Genomic DNA, 7,079 nt, shown 5'->3' with positions numbered 1-7,079 from the left:
TCTGTCTCTCTCTCTCTAAAAAATAAATATTTAAAAAAAATTAAAAACCCTATGTGCTAACTTAAGGTAAAGAAAACAAACTTTTTTCTTAAGTGCTCAGTACCAACAATGCACACATTTCAAATACTTCCCGGGGAAATACCTAGATGTAACCTAATTCATAACACAGATAATTATTGTGATTTTGAAAGATAATTCTCAAGTGGGAGAAATGTCAAATATTTCTCCTTGTAAGCAGTATCAGGTGTCAACAAAGCAAAGACAAAAAATTTATTCTAATGATTTGGGATTTCTATTTTAAACTTTTTTTTAAAGTTTATTTATTTTTGAGAGAGAAAGAGAGACAAAGCACAAGCAGTGGAGGGGCAGAGAGAGGGAGACACAGAATCCAAAGCAGGCTCCAGGCTCTGAACTTTCAGCACAGAGCCTGACGTGTGGCTTGAGCTCAGAAACTGTGATATCATGACCTGAGCTGAAGTCAGACGCTTAACTGACTGAGCCACCCAGGCGCCCCTGGGATTTCTATTTTAACACAAAGAGATACAATACAATTCCAAATTAGATTTGTGTCTGGGTGTATATGGTATTTATTCAATCAATGGGAGGATACAAGAAGAGATTCAAAGATAAGCAAAGGTCTAACCCCATTCTCAAGGAAACTCCATTATTTTTCATGAGTTTGAACAAAATACAGGACATACATGAGTTTATGTCCTGTAGCACCTGTAAAGGTGTATCAAGGGCTCTGTAAGACCAGTCATCAATACAGACTTTGAAATTATTCACAGAAGCAGTCTCAAGTCTTCTCATTTTATACACTACCCTTGGGCCATCTTCCATGCAGCTGTCTGATGATCCCCAAAACAGTCCTCTCTTCTGGGCTCCACATCTCCTTTAGCTGGGTGCCTGCCTCTAAGCTCAAAGTCAACACAACCACAACTGAAGTCAAATCTTCTGTCACCCGAACTCCGCTGGCACCTCCTGTCTAGCTTGGCTAATAGAAATATCATCTGTCTAGGCTCCCTGAGTGTGAAGCTTGAAAGTCATCCAGAATGACTTATTCTAAACATCCCAATCAGCCCTCACATCCATTTTCTAGCTAAGTCAGCCTTCTCCCCTTACAACCACATTGCCACTGTTATGTTTCAGGATCCCATAATTCTCACCCGGGCAATTGCAATATCCTAGTTTTTTCACCTTGACTCAAATATCTACATTTCAAATAAAGTGACTTTTCTAAAGCATAAATCTCTAAAGCACCACCATATCCTTTGGCTACACATGTGGCAATAGCTTCTCCTTGCTTCCAGGATGAGTTCAAACACCTTATGTAGGAAGCAAAATAGTGACCTTCCAAAGATGGCCATGGCATAATCCCCAGAACTAGTAATACAGCCACAAGCCAAGGAATGCAAGCAGCCTCTAGAAGCTGAAAGAGTCAAGGAATAGATTTTTTCCCCCAGAGCCTCCAGAAGGAACACAATTCTGCCAATGCTTAAATTTTAGCCCCATAAAACCCATCTTGGGCATTGTTTTAAGCCCCTAAGTCTGTGGTAATTTGTTACAAAAGCAATAGGAAACCAATACTCCTGTGTATGGTGTACAGAGCCATTCACAAACAGTGCCCTACCTCCCACTAGTTAAATACCTCTCCAAACTCAACACAGCTGAAACTGAAGTCAAATCTTTTGTCAACCTATCCTACCTCCTTATTTTCTATCTTAATAGAATCGCCATCTATGAGCATGCTTTCCAAGGTTGCCACTCTTTAGCCAAACCAAGTATTTATTTTCTCATGTTTCTATGTTTCTCCCTGTTCATTCAGGTCTTTCTGCCTTCTCTATTTGTCCTTCATAAGTCCACTAAAAGAGCACCTGCTCTGAGAGACTCCTGGTTGTTGAGATAGAATACATGTCTTCACACTCTGTGTCCTTCCAGTCTCCAGTACATAATGTGGCTTTGTATTTATCATAATCTACCATGTTGGCTGCTTGTCTGCACCTTCTGCTAGACCATCAGCTCCTTGAAAACAGACACTGTGCTAATTCATTTGTGCACGCCCAGTACCTAACACAGTGCCTAACTCATAAAATACCATTGATAGCCAAAGTAAAAATTGGACAGTAGACCAAAATGAAAGCAAGGTTAAAAGGAGGGGATTCCACATGATGAGAAAATCTTAATTTATTGAAAATAAACGGCAAAGGAGCCACTAATGAAAGAGGGATTAAATATGCAAATATAAAAGGGGAGAGAAATTTATTTTACTAGCCTGAAAGTAGTCCAAATAAATGAGATCATTGACAAAAAGAGAGGAACTATCCTTGGAAAGGAGGAAAGATTTTTTTTTCCTCCAAGTAAGAAAAAAAGCCAAGGAGTAATACACAGATATTAATTTATTAAAAGATTAATATACAGATGCAAGAAGTAAAAATGTGTCCTTTCACAAGGTTAAGGACTTGAATTTATGTTGAGGCATTATGTTTATGTAGTTCCCTATATTATCTTCCTCCCAAATCTCTTAGCATAATTTTATGAATAGATCAAATAGCTATTAGCTCTTGGGAACTTCTGAGGTCATCAGATTCTTTTCCAAGTCAAGAAAGCATCTGAGTACTACTTCCAGGTGCTTCCTTCCACCAAAAAGAAAGGAAAAAGAAAGTTTATTTCCAACCAATTCAAGTTCTGCTAACACAGCCCATAACAAATCTCTGCTGGGCCAAGTGAAAACCAGAGTTCCTGTCCCTTGATGTCTAGGTCAGAGTACCTCAGTTATATTCTCTTAAATGTATTTTTCACAAGCAAAACGCACTGAACTTTACAGAAAATTCCATCCCTACTGAAATCAGTGGTGACAAGATGACAACCAAAATGCTGCACAAATAAAGGAATATTGGGGAACCTTTAAACAGACACCTGCCTCAAACAATAATGGTGTACGGGTACCTCTGACACTCACCAACCCACTTTTGGAGTCAAGAAAAGCCTTTAATGTTGACAGATTTTGATGGCAAGGCCACCTTGCAGAAAAATGTGTTCCAAGTAGGCAACACACTCACGTGACAAGGCACATGCTCTGAAAGCTCCCACAGAAGCACCTCTTGACACCACATTTCAGAGGGAGCTGTTCTCCCTTAGCACTGCCTCTGGCTGAAACTGTTGGGTAAGCAGCCTCAGGTTCCTTTGCTTCGTTTCCATCCCCACTCACTTTCTCCAACAATGTTTACAAAGGTTTGTTTTCACCAAACGGGTCAGACTCTTAAAACCTAATTTTTAAAAACATGGTCAAGTTTCAGGTAGGAGCTTAGCAAGCCAGGATTCTCAATCCGAGCTTCTCTCTCCCACACCACGTGGGTCCAAACAGGTTATCTGGTCCTTGTAAGCAGAAACCCGTTACCATCTCACTTTTTCCCCTAGTTTCCAGTGCCCCATACACCTGTCTCCCACCACACTGGACATGTTCATCCGCAAGGTCGACTCCATTTCAGACAAGATATATGCCATTTCTATGGCTTTTAGCTTTCATTAAGAGACTGTCTCACCCAATCCAAAAAATAAGCAAAGACTAATCACATCCATTCATTCATTCATTCATTATCGCATTCATTTATGCAATTTTAACCTTCTGCATACAGGCTCTAGGCCTTCCCAGAAAGAAAGCTGCTGTAGACTGAATGTTTGTGTCCCCTAAAATTCATATGTTGAAACTTAACCTCCAATATAATGATATTGAAGATGGGGGCCTTTGGGAGATAACTAGATCATGAATGGGATTAGTGCCTTTGTAAAAGAAACTTCAGAGAGATCCTGCCCAATCCACCATGTGAGGACAAAGTGAAAAGATGGCTGCCCAGGAAGCAGGTCCCCACCAGACACCAAATGTGCCAGCACTTTGATCTTGGACTTCCCAGCTTCCAGAACTGTGAGAAATAAATTTCTGTTCTTTATAAGCCACCCAGACTATAATATTCTTCTTTTCAGTTTATAGTATTTTTGTTGTAGCAGCCAAGCTAAGACTGAAGCCAAAGGTGTAAGAAACCCAATACCACTGCTCATACAGGGGTCCTGGACTGGCTCATTCTTGGGATGTAACTCCCAATCAATAAAGATAATGTCCTGAATATCTACTCTGTTCCCAGAATCACAAATTTACCAGGAGTATTAACACATGGTTCCTACTCCCACAGAGTCTACACAGCAGTAAGAAAATCAAAACATATAAACAAGAAAGAACTAGAAAAAAAGAGCCAGTGAAGGACTTCTTTCAAAGCAGATAAGGGTTTACAAAAGGAGAAGGTGGACTTCAATGTAAGCTAAATCAGACAAGATGTGGAAAGTCCAGAAGACCTGTCACCCGATCTGAGTGTGCTATCTAGTACAGTTAAGTTTTGGATTGCATCACAAGAAGAGAAAACACATGAGCTGGATGCTCAGTTGAAAATTTACACAGCATTTTGAAGTCTGTCTAGAATATTTCCCACTTTAATCAAAGAAACTGTTAAAGATACTTTCTTCAAACTAAGAAAATACAGAAAATATCCCAGGGAGGGAGGGTACATGAAAAAGTATTCATGGGGCAACTCTTAGAATGGAAATATTACTTTCCTTAAAGGGGAGAATATAAACATTATCAACTCTCATTCTACCATTCTAAAAAGCAGAAGCACTTGGGACTTAATCTACTATCCTTCCGTAAATTATCATAAAAAGAGAACATTCTTTCCCATATGAAAAAAAAGATGCTCCTTTAACTGGTATTTACAAATTACCTTACATGTGGAAACAAAAATACAAATAAGACAGCCAGGCTTGTACTGAGTGAAGCCAGTAAGAGACATCAGAAACCAAGAAAGGCACAAAACTCCGTGTCTCAGATTGTTCAAGACTCATTTTCATGTTTCATAAGACTTACCCTTTCCACAAATATAACATAATCTTTATAGTTCACAGAATAAAAACATCCCTGTCAGATTCTTGTGGGTGTCACTGCTACACTTTCAGTAATGTGTGTCCAATTTATACTTGACATTAAGAAATAGTTTAGAAAAAACAAATCAAGGGGCGCCTGGGTGGCTCAGTCTGTTGAGCATCTGACTCTTGATTTCAGCTCAGGTCTTGATCTCGCGGTTCGTGAGATCAAGGCTCTCATCAAGCTCTGTGCTGACAGTACAAAGCCTGCTTGGGATTCTCTCGTTCCCTCTCTCTCTCTGCCCCTCCCCCACTTGTGCTCTCACTTTGTCTTTCAAAATAAATAAACATTAAAAAAAAAAGAAAAAAGAAATCAAGCATAAACATCACACACACAAAAAGAGAAAGCAGGATTTGTAATATTAAAATGGTGTCACATTACCAGCTGAAAAATGTCCAGTCTCAAATCATGGCACTTTACTAACCCAAGGAGAATCAGAACAGGGTAAGAGAATCACTGAAGATAAGTTTAATGATTCTAACACTCTATTGAAACAAGAATTACTCTCCCCTTAGAGTTGCTTTTTTTTTCCCTTTCAGATCATTTTGGTGACTTTTTATTAGTCTCCTAAATTGATCTTTAGCAACCTGGAAATAGTGAATGAATAATTCTCCAGGAAAATAGTATATAATAGCCAAAACAAGCTACATGTTGACAGTGATCTGTTAGAAAAGAAAAAAAATATCTTATTCAGAGGTCGGACTCAAAATACTGAAAACAAGTCTGTACCACTGCAACAAAGAAAGCATGGATTTTTTTTTCTGTGTTGAATAAAGAGACGGCTTAGCAAGATTTGTTGTTTTTAAAAGAGAAGAAATGCATTGTTTAGCTAAAAGTTCTTTGTACACAGAAGGTGCTCCAAAAAAGCAAACAGTAAATGAGTGAATTTTTAACTCATGAGTGAATGAGTAAATGAATGAGTGAATTTTTCAGTAAAAAGAAACTGATTAATCAGGTCAGCCGGGCCTATACAATGAAGACAGATCTTCTTTAGACGGAATTATTTTCCTTCATCATCTCCTTCAGTCCTTCCACCCCTAATTTCAGGCGGGTCTGCCAGGCAATCTTCTACTCAGTAAACAGGAACAATGCCTTATTATACAATGACTTGTTATTGCTTTTCCAAAAATTTTCAAAAAATGGTAGTACTGAGCCTAGACTATTTTTCATGTTCTTCCTCTTGGCAGAAACCTATGAAAACAGATGGAGAAATAGTGGTGGTTAAAAACACAAAAACAATTCGCATATAATCTTTTATAGTCTTTTTCTAAAATTGGAACAGTTCTGCATACAAATATTTAATCTGTCTTGGTAGACAAAATAAATATTCAATAGACATATTGAAGAAAAAGATACCCTTGATACAGAAGAATATCAAGTGACATCCGATACCAAACAAGCTATACTTTGAATGCCCGAATCTTCCCAGGCCCTCAAGTAACCTATTTTTTTGAAAAATGAAGCTCGAGTTTTGTTTGGGTACACTCACATCTATATTCTTCCTTATGGATCTAAAAGATGAAAACAGAGAAAAGATAATTTACAGAATTTTCCAGTCTACCTAGAAAAAACAATAAATATCTGCTAAGTTTTGATATTTTTACTAGTGAGATACTTTTATACTGAGACCCTCCTACAAAATTATATCTTCCTAAAAATGGTTGAGAATAATAATTACCTCTTAAAATGTTTACCAAAGGCTCACTTCAAGTCCCAAAACTTAGAATATATTATTTAAGAAAATTTTTAAGTCAGGAACATAGCTCAACGTCATTACCTCCATTATTACCTAAATGAAGCAGATATTTCCGACAAAAAGACACACAATGGGTAGGATATAAGAAAACCAAAATTCCATATAATATAAAATAATATATGGGAAGGATATATGTAACTTAACAGTGTTGACCTTGGTAATAAGATAATATCAAAAAAGTTAAGCATAGCTGCTTATTTCAGTAAAACTTTGGCAGTTCTTATGGACTGAAGGTAATATTTCTTTAATGGCAGGATATTCAGTATGAGCTTCATGGCTTAAGAAGAAAGCACTAGAACTGAAAACCTATTGAATTAATGGTGTTGAGAAACTTCAGACCACTCCATAATAGGT

At 37.7% G+C, this 7,079-nt stretch overlaps 1 non-coding gene across 1 annotated transcript; it reads left to right on the top strand.

Annotated features, from left to right (window-relative positions):
* Nucleotides 1–2,159: 2,159 nt before the first annotated feature.
* Nucleotides 2,160–2,221, top strand: LOC124512749 (small nucleolar RNA SNORD42). The gene has a single exon (XR_006962254.1). It is a non-coding gene; the product is annotated as a small nucleolar RNA SNORD42 (small nucleolar RNA).
* Nucleotides 2,222–7,079: the final 4,858 nt, after the last annotated feature.

The sequence above is a fragment of the Lynx rufus genome, unplaced genomic scaffold (assembly GCF_022079265.1).
Source record: "Lynx rufus isolate CCGP_SWC_20201006 ecotype Redwood Valley unplaced genomic scaffold, mLynRuf1.p SCAF_17, whole genome shotgun sequence".
NCBI classification, from domain to species: Eukaryota; Metazoa; Chordata; class Mammalia; order Carnivora; family Felidae; genus Lynx; species Lynx rufus.
Note: the sequence above shows the minus strand (reverse complement) of the source record. Positions and strands in the feature narration are given on the sequence as shown.